The sequence below is a fragment of the Anolis carolinensis genome, unplaced genomic scaffold (assembly GCF_035594765.1).
Source record: "Anolis carolinensis isolate JA03-04 unplaced genomic scaffold, rAnoCar3.1.pri scaffold_10, whole genome shotgun sequence".
NCBI lineage: Eukaryota > Metazoa > Chordata > Lepidosauria > Squamata > Dactyloidae > Anolis > Anolis carolinensis.
In genome coordinates this window covers 9,009,654-9,035,008 of record NW_026943821.1, presented here as the reverse complement: position 1 = coordinate 9,035,008, position 25,355 = coordinate 9,009,654, and the positions used below count along the sequence as shown (strand labels likewise).

Sequence of the window (25,355 nt, the reverse complement as noted above, 5' to 3'; positions counted from 1 at the left end):
GTGCCTGTATACTAAATGTCCATAATTCCCAATTTTTCAGTCTCTCATCCAAGAGTTGTACAGAATTCTTCACCAGGAAGAATACGGAAGATGCAACTTGTAGGTTGATGATCAAAAGTGATCAAAAGGCGCCTTGGTTATTATAGATGGGTGAAGTCTTCCTTTTATGGTTGGTATTTGGATAGATAGTTAGATAGATAGATGCTAGATAGATGCCAGATAGAATGTGTGTATGTATGTATGTATATATATATATATCACCTTTCCTCCATCTCTTTGGGTCTCTTATTTATGAAGAACTACTTTGCCAACAAACATCTACTGAATGTCCACAATGTCCCAATTTTTCAATCTCTCGTTCAAGAGTTTCCAACTTGTTTGGAATTCTTCACCAGGAAGAATGAGGAAGATACAACTTGTAGGTTGGTGATCAAAAGTGATCAAAAGGTGCCTTGACTGAAGTCTTTCTTGTATGGTTGGTATTCAGATAGATACATAGATAGATAAATAGAGATGCTAGATAGAGGATGAAGAGACCATACATATTGCCTCTCCTCCATCTCATTGGGTCTCTTATCTATGAAGAACTACATGGTCAACCACTGAATGCCTGTGTCGGTGGCACAGTATCCGCATTCTTTGTTCTCTCATCCAAACACATATTTTATTCAATGAAAAAGCTCTTCCTTACCTTCTCCTGAGAGCAGTCCCAGGGCCCAGGTGTCCGTCTCGAGCGCCTCCGGGTCCCTCTGCAAGGAAGCATAACAGAGATTTGGTCTGGGGCACGGACCATGGAGAAAAGAGACCAAGGGCAGCTCCTTCCCAACCCCACGAAACCACAAAAAATAACCCCAGCGAGAAAGAGCAAAATGTGTTAAAAGGATAACCCAGAAGTGATACAGTGGGAGATCCCTATAATCTGTAATAAAAAGAGAAGCTTAACCTGAATTGAAAAGAGATTTAGAGCTGGGTAAGAGATTCTGCTGCCCAGGACTTCTCTGGGCATTTAGATCCGAAGGTTTGGGATTTTCTCCTCTTAAGCCCTGGAGAAAGGGGGGGGGGGGGGGGAGAGAGAGAGAGAGAGAGAGAGAGAGAGAGAGAGAGAGAGGGAGCTGTGGTTGTTGTTGGTGGCACCGGCCGTTCTGCTGGGGGAGGGTTCCCTCTCCGGCCATTTGGTGCGCCGTGTGCAGGGCCCATTCTTAGACCTGCTCCAAGGGCCTCACATGATTGGTATTATAGCAATACTTGGGTAGATTAATATACAGGAGAGAGGGGTGGCTTGGTGGTTGGGTTTTCCTGGGAGGCAATAGAGAAACCCTGTTTACTCTGATGGCCAATTATGTCTGTATGCACATACACACATTGGTATATATGTCCAGCACAAGCATGGGCAAACTTGGTCCCTCCGAGGTGTTTTGGACTTCAACTCCCACAATTGTGGGAGTTGGAATCCAAAACACTCAGAAGGACCAAGTTTGCCCATGCCTGGTTTATTTATTTATTCACCATATTTACATCCCGCATTTCTCAACCCATGGGGGGCCTCACGGCAGCTTACAAACGGCACTACAACATAAAACATTAAAAAGTTACATTAAAATTAAAATAAGGGGTCCCTGATGGCACAGTGTGTTAAAGCGCTGAGCTGCTGAACTTGCGGACCAAAAGGTGCCAGGTTCAAATCCCGGGAGTGGAATGTTAGCCCCAGCTCCTGCCAATCTAGCAGTTCGAAAACATGCCAATGTGAGTAGATTAATAGGTACCACTCTGGTGGGAAGGTAACGGCGCTCCATGCAGTCATGCCGGCCACATGATCTTGGAGGTGTCTACGGACAACGCCAGCTCTTTGGCTTAGAAATGGAGATGAGCACCAACCCCCCAGAATCGGTCACGACTGGACTTAATGTCAGGGGAAACCTTTACCTTTACTAAGCATGCATATAAAACATATTTAAATACAATCCAATGTTAAGACACAGCATCCAAAAACAAGGTCTAAGGCCGATCCAGAGTCAATTGGACGATTTCAAATAAACTTATTGCATGACTACTTCTCAAAGGCTTGCTCCCAAAGTCAGGTTTTAGCTCTCTTTCTGATAGCCAGGAGGGAGCGGACCCAGAGCTGGCCCTAGGTATTTTTCAAGTGTAGGCAAACACAATTTTGGCGCCCCCCCCCCAAAAAAAACAATCACTGAAAAATAAAAGCGTTGGATAAGCAAAAATGTTGGATAATAAGGAGGGATTAATGAAAAGCCTATTAAACATCAAATTACATTAATATTTTCCAAATTAAGCACCAAAACATCATGTTTTACAACAAATCAACAGAAAAAGCAGTCTTGACTACGCCCCCGTATGTTTGGCGCCCAAAGCAACCGCTTAATTCGCCTCATTGTTGGACCGGCTCTGGGCTGACCTGACATCACTTGGGAGGGAGTTCCACAACCAAGGGGGCCTTATCTCTCGTTCCCACCAACCGCATTTGCGAAGGTGGTGGGACCGAGAGCAGGGCCTCCCCAGACGATCTCAGACTCCGAGGTGGTTCGTAGGGGTTCAGCACGTGTGCCCAGCATTGCCCAGGTTATGTATTTTGAATGTTATTTATAGTTAGCTTTTTATTTTATGACTGCTCCCATTAGAAAAGGCATACCTGGGGAAAAGTGGCACTGTTTTACTAAAGTTTTAGTAGTCATCCCCTCGGCACAGATTAACTCAAGTAAACTAATTTCAAAACATTCGTATTTTAAGTTGGATAATGAAAGTTATGAGCACCAAGTTGGTTTCCAGATACATCAAATCATGTAGAAGCCTTTGTGGAACATACATACATTGACTTTAGATGAGAGTGGTGGTGGTGGTGGTGGTGATATGGTCCTACTGCTCTCCTTACAGACACTTCACTCAATCATCCACACTAAGACCTATCTATGCTTTGGTGACTTCCATTCATTCCTCCAACAATAATAATAATAATAATAATAATAATAATAATAATAATAATAATAATAATAATAATATTGCATGGAAAGTTCCTTGACAAAATTGAAGGAAAAGCTGATAAGGAGAAGACCTGGCTCACGAATGGGACCCTGAAGAAAGAGACAGAAGGCCTGATCCTTGCAGCCCAGGAGCAAGCCATCAGGACAAATGCAATTAAAGCCAAGATCGAAAAATCAGCTGATGACCCAAAATGCAGACTCTGCAAGGAAACCAACGAAACCATTGATCATATCCTCAGCTGCTGTAAGAAAATCACACAGACAGACTACAAATAGAGGCACAAATATGTGGCCCAAGTGATTCATTGGAACTTATGCCTCAAGTACAATCTACCAGCAGCAAAGAACTGGTGGGATCACAAACCTGCACAAGTATTGGAAAATGAGCACACAAAGATACTGTGGGACTTCTGAATCCAAACTGACAAAGTTCTGGAACACAACACACCAGACATCACAGTTGTGGAAAAGAAAAAGGTTTGGATCATTGATGTTGCCATCCCAGGTGACAGTCGCATTGACGAAAAACAACAGGGAAAACTCACTCACTATCAGGACCTCAAGACTGAACTTCAAAGACTCTGGCAGAAACCAGTACAGGTGGTCCCGGTGGTGATGGGCACATTGGGTGCCGTGCCAAAAGATCTCAGCCGGCATTTGGAAACAATAGACATTGACAAAATTACGATCTGCCAACTGCAAAAGGCCACCCTACTGGGATCTGGGCGCATCATCCGAAAATACATCACACAGTCCTAGACGCTTGGGAAGTGTTCGACTTGTGATTTTGTGATATGAAATCCAGCATATCTATCTTATTTGCTGTGTCATAATAAAATAATAATAATAATAATAACAAAAATAATAATACTAATAGTCTCCATTAATGGCTCTCTCACAGACCAATACATAAGTATGTACCAGACTTCAACTGCCACAATTCCTAACAGCCTATTGATTATTGATTCATCCCTTGGGTCCTCTAATGACACTATGTAACAAAATTTGAAAGATTGTCCATTCCTGGTTTGAAATTGTTATTCCCGTTTAATTGTGTGTTACTTACTTTGAAAGTAGTTGTTATACTCCAGAAACCTTGTTTTTGTGGCTGCCACAAATTAGGTTGAATTGGTTGAGACTCGATGAGATAGTCATTGAAAAACTAGAGTAAAATGTGCTCTCACAACAACAACATTTGTGCAATTTAATCAACCTTTTCCGTGTTTTGATAATAGAACTAATTAAGAAATGACATTTATAACCCAGGAACAAAAATCATATTACATAGTGTTCTTCTTTTTTTTTTGCACCTATCCATTCAAAACTCTGCCTTTCCATGCTTGTCTGTGTTGATGTATCAAAATCCTGCAAGTAAGAGAAAGCAATGTTTCTGAGGCTTTTTCTTTGTTTAGCGTTGATTCTTTAGAATTCATATTTTCTTTGAGAATGTGACACAGACTCCGGTGTTTTACGTGCCGTTAAGTCTCCTATGGACTTATGGCAACCCTGTTGATTTCACAGTGTTTTCTTAGTCAAGGAAGGAATACTAAGAGGAGGTTTTGTCTGTTCTTCCCTTTAAAATATATCCTGCAGAACCTGCTATTATTCGTTGGCAGCCACACACATTAGCAGCCCTGAAAACACATGCTGAAACAGCCTAGCTGGCTGTTTAAGCCATTCCGCACCTTGTTTTTAAAGCTCTGCATCATCAGGCAAACTGAAGGCACTGAACAGACCGCTCCACGAGATGCAGAGCCAATCTTAGGAAATGGGGCTACAAAGTGGAGTCCACGACATGCGAGTGTGGAGGAGAGCAAACCGCAAACCACTGACTACAATGCGATCTGAGCTCCGCCACATGCACAAGGGAGGACCTTCTCACAGTGACACCAGAGGCACTCCATGTGGCCAGCTTCTGGTCAAAGGAAATCTAGTATAATGCCAAGTTTTAAACTTTGTTTGTGGTTTTCTATAAATTATAACTGGATTCTCAATTCGCTTATGACACAATAAATAAAATCGGGCAAACCTCTCAACCTGGGCCACTTTTGCTTTGGCTAAAAGTCTAGCTAGAAGTTTAAACACATGGAAAGATATGGCTTCTTCAGTCCCTGCTTTGTTTTCATTCCACAACTCTGATGTTGACAATAACCATTGCTATACAAAAATCAGCTCTGATTCTTTCTTTTTTTAAAGTAATTTTTATTCATTTTCAACAGAATTTACGAAAACATGAACAAAAACAAAAACATAATTGCTAATTGCAATTGTGAGGGGAAGGGGAAATAGAATAAAGAGGGTATGGCAAGAAAAGATATAGATACAAAGAAAAATAAGTTAGTGATGAAAAAGGAAAAGTAAGGCAGGGGAAAAAAAAGATAAAAAATAAAAAATTAAGAAGAAAAAAAATTGAGAAAGAAAAATAATTTGGAAATAACCAGGCAATGGGAAGTGACTTCCATTCGATTCCACAGGGTTTAGAGTTCCTTGAAATTATAGCACATATTTCCTAAGCCCTCTTCCTTGCTTTCCACATTTCTCTGTTTCCTTGCATGACTAATGTCCTTAAAGCAATCTACTCAAAGGTAATGTGGCGTTTTTCTTGTAGGAACTTTTTGACTGGTGTCCAATCTGTCCTTTGTTTTTTTGTACTGTTTTGTAATTTTAAAAAGTCATAGTGTCCATGTCCATGTAATCCCTTAATTTAATGATCCATGAGTCTTCAGACGGAATTTCCTTCATACGCCATTTTTGAGCTATTGAGGCTCTTGCTGCTGCTGTTATATAAAAAATAATATATCTTCATTTCTTTCTAAATGAAAATCCATGATGTTTAACAAATAATAATCAGGTTTAAAATCAAAGTTCTTTTTAAAGATTTTTATTTGAATACTGGTGGATCAATTTCCAAAAGCCCTTAATCTCTTTACATTCCCACCATACATGTAAGAAAGTCCCAATTTTCGTGTTACACTTCCAACATTCTTTCTTTTGATTTTTATAGTACTTAGATAGTTTATGGGGAGTTAAGTATCATTGAAAAAACATTTTATACCAATTCTCCCTTAATTTAAGTGAACAAGAGAAAAATCAGCTCTGATTCTTCATCTTTTTTTTTCAGTTTTGGGTGCCTTTGAGAATCCCCTCCCCAAATCAAGGAAACATGCAACGTTTTGCATTTGATTCATTGGATTGGATTGGATTGGAGACTGATCCGTACAGTTACCAATTTAAAATCTGCGGTGAGCGGAACAATTCAGATGAATAGGAATGGATTCATTCATTCTGTGAATCTCCTGGAAGTCAATGGACAGTGAAGGAACTTGGAAAGTTCCTTTTCGGAAGTAGTTTCCAATCTGCAAAGTTTGCCTGGATGCCTTGCGGTGTAAGGGGAATGCCTGAAGCCCACCCATAGACTCCTTAAAAGATTCGTGGACCCCTGCTGCATAGGAATTGTCTTCTGGATTGGGCCTGCTGTTCACAAAAAGAGGGTTATCTTGTGTCAACTTTCTATACCCCACACGATATTCACGGCGGTGGTTTGTCCAAGCGCCTCTCAAACAGATGGGCAGCTCTGATAGGTGCCAGACTAAAGGAGTGTATTATTCTGTGTACTTTCCATAGAAAGACGTAACTTCCCGCTAATGCATTAGTCTGCCACATTATGGGAGCCCATTCGTCCTCAAGCCACAAAGCGTCATTCTTTCTCTCTAAAACTAACAACACATGTAATAAATGTTATATTCAAATGAAAAATTAAAGAAATGAATTATATAAGTATGCAAGTATTTCAAGATACGTTACAAAAGAAGCAATTGAAATCCACAAGCATGTCAACAATTTCAACAGAAAGGAGGAAACCATGAAAATGAACACAATCTGGCTACCAGTATTTAAAAAACTCTAAAATCAGGACAGTAAATAAAGAGCAACACTCAGAAAATGGGAATTCCAGACAGGAACAATCAGGGCCAGGTAATCACCTCCCAACAAAGGATCCCAAGCATTGTAGCTGCCAGGCTATTCAATGCAAATCAAGGTGGCCAATTGCAACATTCACACTTGCCTAGTTTCCAACAGACTTCACAAGCTCTGAGGATGCCGGTCATAGATGGGGGTGAAATGTCAGGAAGGAATGCTTCTGAAACATGGACAGACAGCCCAGAAAACTCACAGTAAACCATTATTATATTTATTTATACCCCGCTATATCTCCCCCAAAGGAGACTCAAAGCGGTTTAACATGAAAGCATTAGCATACAATTTAAAATATACAAATATGCAAACATTCAAGCAGAATTAAATATAAACCATATTTTAAAATTGAGTTAAAATCCATTCAAACATATTCAAAGTTAAAAACCACACCACCATTACTGGATCTATTCAGAATTTTGACTGATATAATCATTTAAAAATATTTCTATGCGATTCGCTCATGCTCACCATGCACAGCTTATCCCAGTAGCACACAGATATGAATTAAAATACTTAACGAATGTATTATTATTATTTTTTCCAGCATTTCCAAGATTTCCTCCATTGCCATTATGTTTAAATCAATGAACTTTCTTTCTACATAAAAAGGATCATGATATCCAGGAATCTAGTTTTGTCATCTAATGGTCTTATTATTAATATATATAAAGGCCCATATTGATCATAATTCTCTCCTCACCTTTCAAATCCCAAACATCAGAGAAGCAAACGATATAGCTTTGATTCAGTATGAACATCAAGAAAATATTCCCCCCAAAACATACACAATGCTTAACATTTTCTGCTATACAAACAAACACTATTATATTGCCATTGCTATTTGGGAGGGAGAAAAAAAAACCAAGGAGCATCTGCACCAGCAAAATGAGAGGAGATTAAGGACATTTGCAACATGCTCTTAATGAGTACGGAAGAGACCCAAAATTTTGCCAAAGCGCTCTTGGAGAGCTCTCCTGAAATTACTCTTTTAAGAAGCTTAGGGACGGGAAGAAGTCGAAGAAAAATGCTGGATTCATTCCGCAACCTCTCCCTGGCAGAAATAGGATTCCTTTTTTTTTCCACGTCAAATCCTTCTCTTTGTAAAAAGACGTGGGTTTGTTTTTTTGGGGTTTTTTTTGCAATTTCGCATCAAAGATTGGCTACTGCTAAGAAAGGAAACAATCACAGACGTCGTTGTTGTCATGCAATTGATGGGAAGAGTTTATCAGATAGGATCATGAGCCATATCTCCATGGTTGGTTGTTGTTCATTGTGTGCCTTCTGGTTATTTCTAATTCATGGTGAACCCATCATGGGATTTTTCTGGGCTGAGAGAGTGTGACTTGCTTAGGATCAACCAATAATTATTATTATCTATATATATAAAAGGGTAATGAAATTTTGGCCTAGGACAAAACAACAAAACTACACATCCCAGAAACACTAAACTTGGCAGCACAACCCTTCATCCATGCCTCTACGTTCATACAACAAAAAGAAAAGAAAAATAAAGTCCTAATTAGAGGGAGAGGAATAATTGTTTTTATCCAATTGCTGCCAGTTAGAAGGCTAAGCTCCGTCAAGGGAAAACCTTTACCCTTTACCCTAACTACCACCTATACCTCAATACTTTATTTCCCATACCACCCTACTTCGCCACAGCAACGCGTGGCTGGGCACAGCTAGTAATCTATATTATATCTATCATGTTTGCTGTGTCAGACTATGTTGTTGTATCAATAATAATATAAAACTTTATTTATATGCCGCCCTATCTCCTGAAGGGACTCAGGGCAGTTTCCAACATAGGAAGGAAACCATACAACAACTTAAAACCATATCATAGTAAAACATAATACAATTATGAGCATAAGTGCACTAAACATACAAATCAATCAATTAAACACAGGCTTAAGGACTCACAACAAAAATGCATCGGATATCAGCCAGCATTCCAATGTCTTATATACATACACACGCATATATTCTATTATGTATATGTACAGTAGAGTCTCACTTATCCAACATAAACGGGCCGGCAGAATGTTGGATAAGCGAATATCTTGGATAATAAAGAGGCATTAAGGAAAAGCCTATTAAACATCAAATTAGGTTATGATTTTACAAATGAAACACCAAAACATCATGTTAGACAACAAATTTGGCAGAAAAGGTAGTTCAATATGCAGTAATGCTATGTAGTAATTACTGTATTTATGAATTTAGCACCAAAATATCATGATATATTGAAAACATTGACGACAAAAATGCGTTGGATAATCCAGAACATTGGATAAGCGAGTGTTGGATAAGTGAGACTCTACTGTATATGTGTGTGTGTGTGTGTGTGTGTGTGTGTGGATATATAGTAGTGTGTGTGTGTGTGGATATATAGATACCAATATCTTACACTGCTGGAGAAATTATGCTGTTTAGTCGATATTGTACTACCTAACATCCGTCAGGAAGTAGCAGCCAGCAATGAAAGGACCAAGGCATTGACATCTCCAGCTCATCCTCTGTTTGGATATCAGCCAGCAAGCCAATGCATTTCATCAAGAAACAGCTTCCTAAGATCTACAGAGATACTTGCAGGAACACCTCAGCAAGCAAGAGTCCAAAAGTGGCAGGCAAAAACCCAGAACCTCAATCAGCAGCTGAGACTGGATGAGAGACTCCTTCCTGGGCACACAGAAGACGGGGCAACTTGGAAGGTGCAGAACAGATTGCGCTCTGGCACCATGAGATGCAGAGCTAACCTTATTAAATGGGGCCACAAAGTGGAGTCCACGACATGCGAGTGTAGAGAAGAGTGTTTAACTCTGATGTTTATCAGACCACTTACTATAATGTGGTCTGAGCCCTGCCACATGCACAGTGGAGGATCTTCTTACAGTGACACCAGAGGCACTCCAAGCGGCCAGCTTCTGGTCAAAGAAAATTTAGTATAATGCCATGTTTTTAACTTTGTTTGTGGTTTCTCTATACATTATAACTGTATTCTCAATTTGCTTCTGACATGATAAATTAAAAAATGCATTTTCATGGCCAAGGTCTCTTGAATCCTATAATTTGAACCATCACACCACATTGGTCCTCTTCATAGCAAATACAAATGTCCATTTCCAGCAAGCCATTGTGGAATCTGAAGTCCTGACATTGTCTTCTTTTGATAGGTTCTTTTGATATTTAGCACTTCGTTGGTTTTAAATTGTGTAACTACCTCTACCACGCTGAAGTTTTTCCTCTGGGCCCAGCTCCGCGTTTTTAGCTCTGTTTTTAACCATTTTATGCCGTGCGCTGACTTTTATAACTGTTCATTGATGTTATGTTTTTATTGATATGACATTGTTTTATTAGGGCTCCACTGGCTGCCGTTCACTTTCCGGTCCCAATTCAAGGTGCAGACCATCATCTATAAAGCCCTAAACGGTTTGGGACCCACCTACCTTAGGGACCGTATCTCCTACCATAAACCTGCTCGTTCCCTTCGTTCATCCGGGGAGGCCTTCCTTTCGCCACTGCCTCTGTCCCAGGCCCGTCTTGTGGGAACGAGGGAGAGGGCTTTTTCTGCTGTGGCCCCCCGACTGTGGAATTCATTGCCCACTGAGATTAGGCAAGCCCCCACCTTGTTAGCCTTTAAGAAAGATCTAAAAACATGGCTTTTCCGATGTGCCTTTGGGGAGTAAATGTAATATATTGCTCTGGCCATTCCCCTTGGTTTTTATCCTTTAGACTGCTCCACCATTTTATTTCCCTGTTTCCCCCTATTCCTATGTCTCTCTCTCCCGAGTTTTTAATTAAGTGTTCATGTGGCCCGCCCTGTTTTTTACTGTTTTCTCTGATTTGTGCTGTAATGTATATGATTATTTTTGCACTGTTATATTGTGTTATGATATGTTGTTTTATTTTGTTATATTGTATGGTGTCTGGGCATGGCCCCATGTAAGCCGCCCCGAGTCCCCATTGGGGAGATGGTGGCGGGGTATAAATAAAGTTTTATTATTATTATTATTATTACTGACCTTGTTTTATTGTTTTCTTGCTGTTATTGTATTATTGTCGGTCATGGCCCCATGTAAGCCGCTCCGAGTCCCTTCGGGGAGATGGGGCGGGATATAAAAATAAAGTTGTTGTTATTATTATTATTATTATTATTATTATTATTATTATTATTATTTTATTATTATTATTTTATTATGACACAGCAAAAAGATAGATATGCTGGATTTTATATCACAGAATCACAAGTTGAACACTTCCCAAGTGTCTAGGACTGTGTGATGTATTTTTGGATGATGTGTGCAGATCCCAGCAGGGTGGCCTTTTGCAGCTGGCAGATTGTAATTTTGTCAATGTCTATTGTTTCCAAATGCTGGCTGAGATCTTTTGGCACGGCACCCAATGTGCCCATCACCACCAGGACCACCTGCACTGGTTTCTGCCAGAGTCTTTGAAGTTCAATCTTGGGGTCCTGATAGCGGTTGAGTTTTTCCTGTTGTTTTTCGTCAATGCGACTGTCACCTGGGATGGCGACATCAATAATCCAAACCTTTTTCTTTTCCACAACTGTGATGTCTGGTGTGTTGTGTTCCAGAACTTTGTCAGTCTGGATTCGGAAGTCCCACAGTATTTTTGCATGCTCATTTTCCAATACTTTTGCAGGTTTGTGATCCTATTATTATTATTATTATTATTATTATTATTATTATTATTATTATTATTGGTAAAACTTTCCCCTGGCATTAAGTCTAGTCGTGTCCTACTCTGGGGGTTGGTGCTCATCTCCATTTTTTAAGCCAAAGAGCTGGCATTGTCCATAGACAACTCCTAGGTCATGTGGCCACTGGCATGATTGCACGGTGTGCCGTTACCTTCCCGCAGAAGCAGAACCTATTGATCTGTTCACATTTGCATGTTTTTGAACTGCTAGGTTGGCAGAAGCTGGAGCTAATAGTGGGAGCTCACTCCGCTTCAAACCGCTGACCTTTTCCTTAGCAAGTTCAGTAGCTTAGCGGTTTAACCCTTCCCTAGTTGATGATTTAGATTAAATATGCCATCTTTGGCATTCCCGCTTGTTTTGGCTAGAAATATCCCCTTGCTAATTCTCTCTCTCTCTCTCTCTCTCTCTCTCTCTCTCTCTCTCGAGATATATATATATATATATATATATATATATATATATATATATATATATATATATATGACGACGGACTAGGTGTCTGAACCCTTTACACAAAAAGAGCCCTTGGCCCCAAGGAACCTACACTCCAAGGATAAGCCCAGGACTAAACAGATGGCCTCGGTCATAGTAAGGGAAGAGGGGGAGGAGGACAGGACAGGCCGATGCAATGATTGCAGCATTATTAACATTGTGCACCGAGGAGGACCAGCTGCCCACATTAATTTCGCCCTGGGTTTTGTTTTCCTTTATATAAGAAAAAAAAAACCCAAACAGAATGGAGAACAAGTCTTGCATCCTTCACTTTCTGATTGGGGAATGCAACCTGTTGCTGTTATACCACCAGCTCATGGCACCAATGATTTCTTGTTGGTGCGTTGGATTGGATCAAAGTGAAGGACAGGTCGTTTGGTTCCCTACCAGTTAATATTTTTTATGGATTGTCGGTATTAAATAATTTTTGTCTATAAGTACATTTTGATAGGGACGCAGTTGTGCTGAAAATAAAGGATGCCTATCTTGGGAGAAAAGCAGGTTAAAATAAAATGAATAAATATTATCAATATTATATTATATATTATATTATAATATTTATATATTATAAATATTATATAACGGCCAATCAGATGCTCAGAGGATATAGCCCGTGTCCCTGTTTGGCAACAACAGTCCTGATGAAGAATCTGTCGTATTATTGTTTTCCATCTGTTTTTTTTAATGTGCTAGATTCTCTCTCCCACTTTCTTCCATCGTCCCCAGCTTATTTATTCCTTTAAATTTTATTGCATTGGTTTTACTGTAAGACGCTCTGAGTCTCTTTTGCAGAGAGAAAAAGCGGCGTATAAATAGTAATAACAACAATACGAATAATAATAATAAATATAAAGTAAAGGTAAAGGTTTTCCCCTATTAAGTCCAGTCATGTCCAACTCTGGGGGTTGGTGCTCACCTCCGTTTCTAAGTCGAAGAGCCAGCGTTGTCCGTAGACACCTCCAAGGTCATGTGGCCGGCATGACTGCATGGAGCGCCGTTACCTTCCTGCTGGAGCAGTACCTATTGATCTACTCACATTGGCATGTTTTCGAACTCCTAGGTTGGCAGAAGCTGGGGCTAACAGTGGGAGCTCACTCCGCCTCCCGGATTCGAACTGCCGACCTTTTGGTTAGCAAGTTCAGCAGTTCATTTATAATAACCTATAAATCCCAGGATTCCATAGCATTGAGCCACAGGAGTTAAAGTGGGGTGAAACCACACAAATTCTACAAAGTAGATGTATCCTGAGCTCAGAATGCAGAGTTCAGAATACATTCAACATAGAAAAGAGATGACAAAGGGATGAAACCTTGCCCTTGCAGAGAATGCTAAAGACCTTCTAAAACCACAAATCCCAGGACTTCACCAAACTACAAATCCCCAGACTCCATAGCATTGAGCCGTGACAGCTAGACGGTGTTAAACTGCATCAATTCTTCAGTGTTGATGTTCATGGAGCTGGTAAGGAGCTCTCAAGACACTACAGTAGCAAAGACTTGATGCTGACAATCAAATAGAAACTTTATATATAATTTATAAATAAATAAACCTACATAACCATGGGAATCCCATCTCAGTTTTTACATGGTTGCTGTTCTTGTTTCTCATGATTTCCTCATTGTTTTTTATGCACAAAAATTTCAGCAAAACAACTAATAATAGTATCCATCTCACTGTAATGTAGCAAGGGATACCAAATAAGATTCTCCTTCAGTTCTGAAATTTCTAGCAGTCCAGAGAGTGGGACACTGCGCACATCTACACTGTAGATTTAATGCAGTTTGACACCACTTTGTTGTCCGTGGCTCAATGCTATGGAATCCAGGGATTTGTAGTTTGGTGAAGCACTATCCCTCTTTGGCAAAGAAGGATGATGGCCTTGTACAACTACATATCCCAGCAACCCCAGGAGTATTGAGCCATCGCAGTTCAAGTGGTGTCAAACTGCATTTGTTTCCCAGTGTAGATGCACCCATTGAAAATATGTGCTATGTCTACGTCTTTTCATCACTTAGCCTGACCCTTTTTCTTTGGATGCCTCAATGGTATTTCTAAAGTGCTCAATTTATGTTTGAAGTTCCTACAATGCTAAAAAAAAATTAGAGAGAAATCTCACTTTTCCCTGTAGCTATACATCTATAATTGCCAATACAATTAGCAACAGAATTTAAACCATGACACTGATGGGAAATATTTATTTCCATTCAAGAGTTGAGAATCTTGAAGAGCAGTTCCATACCCTATAGAAAATCCTGCAAGAAATATCTCTTTTTCCTTGATGGTATTACCTAAGGCATTACCTCCCTGCTTCTCACTTATTTTGGGCTATTTTTTAAGCCGCCCCAAGTCCCTATGGGAGATGGTGAGATGGTGGCAGGGTATAAATAAAGTTTTTTATTATTTGTATTATTATTATTTTATTATGACACAGCAAACAAGATAGATATGCTGGATTTCATATCACAAAATCACAAGTCAAACACTTCCCAAGTGTCTAGGACACTTATTATTATTTCAGCATATACATCTCCTTTGCTGTGTCATACTGTGTTTTTGTGTCAAAATAATAATAATAATAATAATAATAATAATAATAATAATACAAATAATTAAAACATATTTTTCTGACACAAAAACACAGTATGACACAGCAAAGAAGATGTACATGCTGAAATTATTATTACAGTAGAGTCTCACTTATCCAACACTCACTTATCCAACATTCTGGATTATCCAATGCGTTTTTGTATTCAGTGTTTTCAATATATCATGATATTTTGGTGCGAAATTCGTAAATACAGTAATTACTATGTAGCATTACTGAATATTGAACTACTTTTTCTGCCAGATTTGTTGTATAACATGATGTTTTGGTACTTAATTTTTAAAATCATAACCTAATTTGATGTTTAATAGGCTTCTCCTTAATCTCTCCTTATTATCCAACATATTCGCTTATCCAACGTTCTGCCGGCCCGTTTATGTTGGATAAGTGAGACTCTACTGTATTATTATTATTATTATTATTATTATTATTATTATTATTATTTATGCCTTGGAAGGTGAAGGTGAAAAAGTTCAACTATTCTGAACAAAACTGGTTCTAAATTCCTCCAGAATCCCCAAAATTCCCATTTTTCTGTGTCTCAAAAAGACAATTTAACTCTCCTGGAAATCAACTAACAATTCACTTTTCCCATAGATTTACAGATCCAATTTACACTCTTTAACATCCCAACAATACATATTTTTCAACCCCTGGACTTCTATCTGATTCTGATTTAGGTTTGGGGTTCTGAAGTCCATTTAGCCCCTTAATTGTCCCAGAGAGAGGAAAATAATTATCCCACATAACAGTCTCGGTCGCCCATCTCTAACCTACGTTTACACAGGTTGAACTAGGTTATCTAGAGAGAGATTAGATAACAGATCCACTGCCACAAGGAGTCTGTAGAAACAGCGGGCAGTAAATAGACGTCGACTTAATGAGAGATTTCTAGCTTTGCTAGATACCCATGGATTTCAGATGCTCGGTTCATTAACAAGTAACAGCAACCGTGTTGATTGTGTAGCATTTGTTTTAATAATTTCACAACTCATATAGGTTTTATAATGATGTTTTAAGCTCGAATAGGAGACCACCAAGAAACTCCAGGCTCTATTTCAAAAGAAGGAACTGATTACCAACAGAAAGTGCTGGAGGGATATGGAGGAAATTGACTCACATGTTGGGAGTTATAGTTCACCCGCAATCAAAGGGCATTGTGAACCCTGCCAATGATGGATCTGGACCAAACATAGCATACTGACCCGACATGACCAAATTTGAATATTGGATGGATTTGGGAGGAATTGGCCCATGATGTTGGGAGTTGTAGTTCACCCGCAATCAAAGAGCACTGTGAACCCCCGCTAATGATGGATCTGGACCAAACATGGCATACAGACCCAACACAACCAAATTTGAATGTTGTCTGGGTTTGAGGGAAATTGACCCACAATGTTGGGAGTTGTAGTTCACCCACAACCAGAGCACCGTGAACCCCACCGACAATGACCAATGACCCCCTCCCCATCCCACCATGACCAATTTTAAAAACTGGCAGGGTTTGTGGGGAATGACAGAGGATAAAGGGAGAAATAGTTCATCCACAGTCAAAGGGCACTGTGAACCCAACCAACGATGGATCTGGACCAAACTTGGCACACGTCCCCATCATCACCAACCTTAAAAGTCACTAATTAATCAGCCCCAGAGGGTTTTTAATAATCTATCCTGTTTTTATTACAATTTTACCATTTATGTGTTTTAAATGCAATTTTTTATCCTGTATTTTTGTTTTAATTGATATATTGTATTACTGTTTTATCTTTTTATAGTATGATTTGTATTATGTTTCTTATGTTTTGTTCTATGTTGTTTGGGCCTCTGCCCCATGTACGCCGCCCCGAGTCCCCATGGGGAGATGGTGGCGGGCTATAAATAAAGGTTTATTATTATTATTATTATTATTATTATTATTATTATTATTATTATTATTATTATTAAAACTAATTGTGAGGTTTGGGGTAAATCGACTCACTATAATGGGAGCTGTAGTTTACCCACAATCAAAGAGGGGCAATTGCAGATGATGGTGGGAGTTGTAGTTTACCCACATCTAATGTTTATCCTTACAAAATCCCTAATCCAGGTATATAGATATAGATATAGATATAAATAGAGATAGAGATAGAGATAGAAATATATTGCACCCATGTTTCTAATATGCACTAAATGTTTAGATATGCTTATTTGGGGGGGAAAGTAGAAGAAATCAGAATTAGCTTCCCAAAGTACCTTCGGGGAGAGAGGTGTAGGTTAGAAATATATTATTATTATTATTATTATTATTATTATTATTATTATTTCCAGTATTAAAACGACAAATGTTTCTACTTTTGACAGAAAAAGTGGGATAGAAATACTAATCACAATAATAAACTTTCCTAACTCTTTTCATCCTTCCCATCAGGATTCTCCAAGTACAATAGAAATTAAGATACTTGCAACTGCACAAACAAATGAAACTTTTCTGTGCAAACATCGCCAAAATGAAACAGAGCAATCACAAAAAGTGTGACAACAAAGCAGTTGCCTGGAGCTAAGACTTTGGGAAAGTATCATACAGCAAATATCAGGAACATGGAAACTACTTAACTGAACAAATCTGCTTTCTTTACAAAAGAAAAGTATGTATAATGTGTTGTCGAAGGCTTTCATGACTGGAATCACTGGGTTGCTGTGAGTTTTCTGGGGTGTATGATCATGTTCCAGAAGCATTATCTCCTGAAGTTTTGCCCACATCTATAGCAGGCATCCTCAGAGGTTGTGAGGTCTGTTGGGAACTACCCTGGATGTTCCACAGATATATAAACCCCTCTTGCCTAGTTTCCAACAGACCTCACAACCTCTGAGGATGCATACCAGAGATGTGGATGAAACATCAGGAGAGAATGCTTCTGGAACATAGCCATACAGCCTGGAAAACTCACAGCAATCCAAAGTATTGGTCGGGCTTATCCCTATGTGACCCACCCTGAGTCCCTTCAGGGAGATGGAGGCGGGATACAAAAATAAAGTTATTATTATTATTATTATTATTATTAGTAGTAGTAGTAGTAGTAGTAGTAGTAGTAGTATGTATACTTTGAGATAGACAGAAAAGTTGAAAATCTGTTGGTTAAATATCAGCATAAATTAGATCCCTCAGCTTTGTTTTGTAACTACTGTATATAGTTGAGTATAAGCCTAGTTTTTCAGCCCTTTTTTTAAGACTGAAAAAGCCCCCCTCGGCTTATACTCGGGTGAGAGTCCTGGTTGGCTTATATTTGGGTCAGCTTATATTCGAGAATATATGGTACATTTATTATTTTTCTCTATTATTATTAGTATTATTACATTTATTATTTTTCTCTATTATTGTCGCTACTATTACATTAATTTTACTCTATTTTTATTATTATTGTTAATACATTTATGATTTCACTCTGATCTTATTATTATTATTATTATTGCATTTATTATTTTACTCTATTTATTATTACTTGTATTATTTTTCTGTATTTATTATTATTATTATTATTATTACATGTATTTTTTACTCTATTATTATTAAAAGGATACATAAGCGCATTTACATTGAAGAAGATGAGAATAATGATTTGGTCAGAGTTGGACAGTCTTATCTTAAATTTGAGCTTTATGTAAATATTCAAAAACATTTAACCTACTGATGCCTCAATTAATGTGATTTTATTGGTATCTATTTTTATTTCTGAAATTTAACACCCTCGGCTTATACTGGAGTCAATGTTTTCCCAGTTTTTTGTGGGTTTTTTTGTGTTAAAATTATGTGCCTCGGCTTATACCCGAGTATATACGGGTAAGTACAATTGAAGGAAATATCCGGCTATAATGTCCAGCCATTGCATTAAATAAAAGTCATCTGTAGATGTCGAACACCAGCAAGGACCCAAATATAAAGAATTAGAAAAAGAAATAAATTTGTGGATACCAGAATCAAATTGAATTCCTTTGGCTGGCATTTGGCAGAAGGTATGAATCCAAAATGTTTATGCAATAAGAGAAAATTCATGGACATATATGTCAATGTCAAAGTGAATTTGCCCGTATTGCTGAAAAACAAGACGTTCGTAGTTCTCAAGTCATTCTATCCACCAAGGCAAACTTCTTGGATATTAAAATATGATCCTCTCAAACTCTAATCAATCCTCTTTTGCTCCTAATAGTGAAAACAATGCCACTGATAGGGAAAATAAGGCCACTTTCTCCTATCCGCTGCTCGACTTTCCCCCCCCTAAGAGATAAGAAGGAAAAGAGTCGTGGGAGAAAACCAAAAATATCGGCCCGGGGAGGAGGAAATTTTAAAAATGGCCCTTCCAAACCTCTGGCAGGACTTTTAATTAAGCGCGATAAAGCCGCCCCAAGCTGCATTACAAGCGTAAGGACTTTAAATCATTAGATATAATTTTATCAAGGGAGCTAAACCCCTCTAAAGCTGGATCAGTTGCAAATAATCATATATCTCCTGTTAAGGGAAAAAAGGAAGGTAGGAAGGAGAAGCCGGTCCGCAGAGACCTGGAGTGGCTCACCTTGGCCGGTGCGACCGACGTGGACCTCGGAGGGGCCACCGAAAGAAGGAGCGCCGGGCGGCAGAGGGGCCAAAGGGTGGGAAGAAGAGGGGCCACGAGGAAGAAGAGGTAGGTGCCACCCAAATGTGGAAGATTTAAGCAAGGAAGGCCGTGATGTCAGCTGTCATGGTCTATATTTCAGGGACTAATCTGGGAGGGCCCGCAAAGGGGGGTCAGCACGGAGGAGGAAAGGGAGGGGAAGGGGGTCAATATGGTCGAGGTGACTTTAGGCAAGATGTCCAACCTGCTGGCAGCGTGTCGGAGTAATCCACCCCTCCCGACGTCGGCTGCAATTAGCTTTGATCGCTTTTAACGGAGACGCCAACCACCCCAGGCCATGTGCGGGGCTCCGTCCGTCCAGCAGAGATGCCAGACTTCCAACCACAAACAATACGAATCCATATCTGAACTAACGTTCTTTCTCTGTGTGGTGAGGAGGACCCCAAAGTTGATTGATGGATGAACATTTTTCCTTCTCGCCTCTCCTTCTTCTGGTGCTGTGATGGCAATGCATTTAATCTAGACCAAACTTTTAAAGCAAAGGGCCGGTCTACAATCCTTCAGACTATGGAGGGGACGAATTATCATTTGAAAAAAAAAAAATGAACAAATTCCTATGCACACTGCACATGTCTTATTTGTAGTGCAAAACAACAACAATGAAAGAAAAATACAATATTTAAAAATGAAAACAATCTTAACCAACATAAACCTATCAGGATTTCAATGGAAAGTGTGGGCCTGCTACTGGCCAATGAGATAGTCAAGTTAATTAGGATTGTTGTTGTTGTGTGCCTTCAAGTCATTTCAGAATTTGGGTGAGCCTAAGTCTAAAATTAATTGTTTGTTTACTTACTACTTTTATTTACTACATTTATATCCCACCCTTCTTACCCCGAAGGGGACTCAGAACAGCTGTATGTACATACAATCTGTATATATAAAAGAGTGATGGCATCACGGCGACCCACAAAACAATAAAACTACAAGCCCCCCAACCTCGAAATTTGACAACACAACCCATCATCCACGCTTCTAGGTTGATACAACAAAAAGCAAAGAAAAATAAAGTCCTAATTAGAGGGAGAGAAATAATTGTTTTTATCCAATTGCTGCTACTTAGAAGGCTAAGCTCTGCCCACTTGGTCTCCTAGCAACCCACTCAGCCCAGTGTTAATAAAAGAATAAAAAAATAAAATAAATACAAATAATACAATAAAAAATAATAAAAAACACTAAAAAATTAATACAATAAAATACTATAACAAAATAACTAAAAATAATACAACAAAATAATAAAATATAATAAATAAAAAAGATAAGTTACAATAAAATTAATTAAAAAATACAAATAACGTCAAATAAAAATTCCACAACAGCTTTTAACCAATACCACCATCACTTTGCCACAGCAACGCGTGGCCGGGCACAGCTAGTATATTATATTATTAGCATAGCACAATATTAGCATTATACATTACTATATTGAACTATACCACTATACTGTAATACTATATGTAATATATAACATATAATTAATATTACTATATGGTATTATTATTAGTATTATATTGTATAACATTATAATATTTTTATCAATATTATATGTATATACAATATATTATATTATTAAAACTGATATAAAAATATATTATAAAACTGAGGGTGGGGACCAGGTAAATGACCTTGGAGGGCCGCATCCGGCCCCCGGGCCTTAGTTTGGGGACCCCTTGATCTAGACAGAGCCGGCCCTAGGTATTTTTCAAGTGTAGGCGAACAGAATTTTGACGCCCCCCCCCCCCCAAACCAATCACTGAAAAATAAAAGTGTTGGATAAGCGAAAATGTTTGATAATAAGGAGGGATTAAGGAAAAGCCTTTTAAACATCAAATTACATTAAGATTTTACAAATTAAGCACTAAAACATCATGTTTTACAACAAATCAACAGAAAAAGCAGTTCAATACCTTGCGGAGGCAGGCCGCAGGAGACAGGAGTTGCCTCGATGGCACCCCAACAAGATGGCACCACAGGCAACTGCCTAGTTGGCCTGGTGGTTGAACTGCCTCTGGATCTAGATCCCTTTCCCAGAAGAGATTTTGGTTCCTTTGGTTGGTCTTGCATGGTAGAGCTTGACATTTTTGTTCGTAAATTACTGTATTTCTTTGATGCTAAGAAACTGTTGATTGTAAGGCACACAGTAACTTCAGACCCACCAACAGAAAAAGAGAGATAGATACTGCTGCATGGATGGATGGATAGATGGATGGACGGACGGACAGATGGACAGATAGAAAGAATTGGAAATAGGTTTGTATGTGTCTATGTTTGTATGTGGGAGCTCCCGGTGGTGCAGCAGATTAAACTGCTGAGCTGTTGAACGTGTTGACCAAAAGGTTGACGGTTCGAATCCAGAGAGCGGGGTGAGCACCCGCTGTTAGCCCCACCTTCTGCCAACCTAGCAATTCAAAAACATGCAAATGTGAGTAGATCAATAGGTACCGCTCCGGTGGGAAGGTAACGGCGTTCCGTGCAGTCGTGCCAGCCACATGACTTTGTCTACAGTCAACACTGGCTCTTCAGCTTAGAAATGGAGATGAGCACCAACCCCCAAAGTCGGACACGACTGGATTTAACGTCAGGGGAAACCTTTACCTTTACGATGTTTGTATGTGTATCTTCCAAGATGGTTCCCACAGCCAGAGAGCCCTGTGACTCCCAAAAACAACAAATTTTCTGTTGGTCATGGCGAGTCTTGGCACATACTGGAAGAGGCTGGGGGAATTGGCCCATGATGTTGAGAGTTGTAGTTCACCCACAATCAAAGAGCACTGTGAACCCTACCAGTGATGGATCTAGACTAAACAGGGCACATTGATTTCCTCCATGACTAACTTTAAGGACTGGCAGGGTTTGGGGGGAAAGGATAGAGGACAATGGGAATTATAGTTCACCCACAATCAAAGAGCACTGTGAACTCTGATTGTTTCATGCCTGTTGCTCTTTATTTACTGTCCCAATTTCTGAGTTTTTGAATACTGGTAGCCAGATTTTATTCATTTTCATAGTTTCCTCCTTTCTGATGAAATTGTCCACATGCTTGTGGATTTCAATGCCTTCTCCCAGACAGGAAGCAGCCAGGCTTTGAAGCTGCAAGGCTATTCAATGCTATTCAATGAAGCTAGCCAATTGCAACATTCACATTTGCCTCAAGCAGACAAGAGTTCTTTCTCCCACTCTGATAGATTTATTTATTTCGTGTCAGGAGAGACTTGAGAAACTGCAAGTCGCTTCTGGAGTGAGAGAATTGACCGTCTGCAAGGATGTTGTCCAGGGGACGCCTGGATGTTTTGATGTTTTACCATCCTTGTGGGAGGCTTCTCTCATGTCCCCTCATGAAGCTGGAGCTGATAGAGGGAGCTCATCCGCGCTCTCCCCGAGTGGGATTCGAACCTGGCAGTTTGCAGATCAGCAGCCCAACCTTCAAGTCACAAGGCTGTAACCCACTACTCCACCGGGGGCTCCACTCTGATAGATAAACCCCACCTACCTAGTTTCCAACAGACCTCCCAACCTCTGAGGATGCCTGCCATAGATGTGGGCGAAACGTCAGGAGGGAATGCTTCTGGAACATGGCCAGACAGCCCAGAAAACTCACAGCAACCCAATGGTGTATTTGTTTATTTTATCCATTTTGTACCCTGGCTCAAACCAATAACAATACCAATTATCAACATCATGATGCGAACTAGGCAAAGCTGCAGTTGTTTGTTTTTGCCTGTGTCTACTGGGAGGAATCCCCCTTTGCTCCCTTCTCTCCATTGAATTAATTGAGTGCAAATTCCATTTTAGCAGCAGTTTAAGGAAACTGAGGACCAAGAGGGGAAACGGGAGGAGGACAAACTGGGACAATGGGAGATTAGTTGGGACTGTCCCTGCCAAATTGGAAGCATGAGAGAGGGCATGTTAGTGTCCCTGTTTTCACCTGCCCAGTTCCGAAGGCCACATGGACATTTAGGTGCATGCCTATTTTTGCCTTTCAGGCTATTCTGATTGCCCCAAAAACAATAAAGGCTTCAGCATTTGCAGATATCTCTGGTCTGACCTTCCTTTGCTTATTTATTTTCCCCAGACTTTCTTTTCCAGGACTGGGACTCAAAGGAGCTCGTGATAAGATTAAAACACTGTGCAAAAACAGATAAAGGCAGGTGCAGATTAGAAATAGACATCAGGTAGCAATGCCGAAGCACAATTAAACAAATGGCTGCATTAAGAGTTGGGAAAAAATGCCGTGTGTAAACACAGATTTGGAAAGTGCACCTGGAATAAAGACATCTTTGACCACTTGCAGGATAAAAGGAAGAGAACCAGCCTGTCATCACGCGGCAGGGAGTTCCATAGACCATTGTGGAAGGGAATCATGAAAATGCATCATTTTTGGCATAGCTTAATGTAGCCCAAGTGAAGGAATAAGATACAGTAGAGTCTCACTTATCCAACATAAACGGGCCGGCAGAACGTTGGATAAATGAATATGTTGGATAATAAGGAGGGATTAAGGAAAAGCCTATTAAACATCAAATTAGGTTATGATTTTACAAATTAAGCACCAAAACATCATGTTATACAACAAATTTGACAGAAAAAGTAGTTCAATACGCAGTAATGCTATGTAGTAATTACTGTATATATGAATTTAGCACCAAAATATCACAATGTTTTGAAAACATTGACTACAAAAATGCGTTGGATAATCCAGAATGTTGGATAAGTGAGTGTTGGATAAGTGAGACTCTACTGTATAATGTGTCGTCGAAGGTTTTCATAGCCGGAATCACATAGACACAACATGATGTAATTTGATTATTACAGAGACAAGTATCCACTATTATAGTAATACAGAAAACCTAAATTTAGTTCAATACATCAATATGAAAACAGATACAAAAGGCGTTGCTAAACAATCAAACAAAGGACTGTTACATTCACAGTAAAAACAATATTTTTCTCTTGAAAGATGAATTTACTCCTCTCATAAACAATCAATGTTCTTTAGTTCTTTAATTGTTCCACATACACAAATTGAGTCCTCTTCTTATATATAATGATTGTTCTTGTTTCTTTATTATGGATAGTAGACTCCAAAAACACAACTGGTTTCAACTCAGAAGAGTCTTCATCAGGTGGATTGTAGTTTTTTTTCCAGTTGTTTTTTTTTTAGTTGTTTTTAATGTGGATCAGAAAGATCTAAGTTTTAAACACACATACTCTGCAAACAGTTTGATTCCAATGCGAGTATGAAGCTGAGTAACTAATTTCACTCTTAAATGGCAAGCACACTCTTAAATGGCAAGCTTCTTGCCTGGGGGGAGTGTGCTCCCCCAGGCAAGAAGCAGCCAGGCTTTGAAGCTACAAAGGCATTCAATGCTAATCAAGAGGGCCAGTTGCAGCATTTATTTATTTATTTATTTATTTATTTATTTATTTATTTATTTATTTATTTATTTATTTATTTATTTGCAGTATTTATATTCTGCCCTTCTCACCCCGAAGGGGACTCAGGGCGGATCACATTACACATACAGTAGAGTCTCACTTATCCAACGTTCTGGATTATCCAACGCATTTTTGTAGTCAATGTTTTCAATACATCATGATATTTTGGTGCTAAATTCGTAAATACAGTAATTACTACGTAGCATTACTGCGTATTGAACTACTTTTTCTGTCAAACTTGTTGTATAACATGATGTTTTGGTGCTTAATTTGTAAAATAATAACCTAATTTGATGTTTAATAGGTTTTTCCTTAATCCCTCCTTATTATCCAACATATTCACTTATCCAACATTCTGCCGGCCCGTTTATGTTGGATAAGTGAGACTCTACTGTATAGGCAAAAATTCAATGCCTTGACATAGAACAAAGACAGAGACAAACGCAGGCTCCGAGCTGGCCTCGAACTCATGA

The 25,355-nt window shown here is 39.2% G+C and overlaps 1 protein-coding gene across 3 annotated transcripts in view; it reads right to left on the bottom strand.

The window, feature by feature from the left end:
- LOC100559672 (homeobox protein otx5) overlaps positions 1-19,499 on the bottom strand; it is a 53,285-nt gene extending 33,786 nt beyond the window's left edge. Inside the window, exons 1-2 of one of the 3 annotated variants that reach the window (XM_062962369.1) lie at positions 19,348-19,499; positions 692-749 (exon numbers count right to left, since the gene is read on the bottom strand). The gene's annotated coding sequence lies outside the window, so the exon portion shown is untranslated. Of the gene's footprint in view, positions 1-691; positions 856-943; positions 1,089-19,347 lie in introns of those variants that run through there. The other 2 variants (XM_003222856.3, XM_062962368.1) reach the window with 2 other exon arrangements.
- Positions 19,500-25,355: the final 5,856 nt, after the last annotated feature.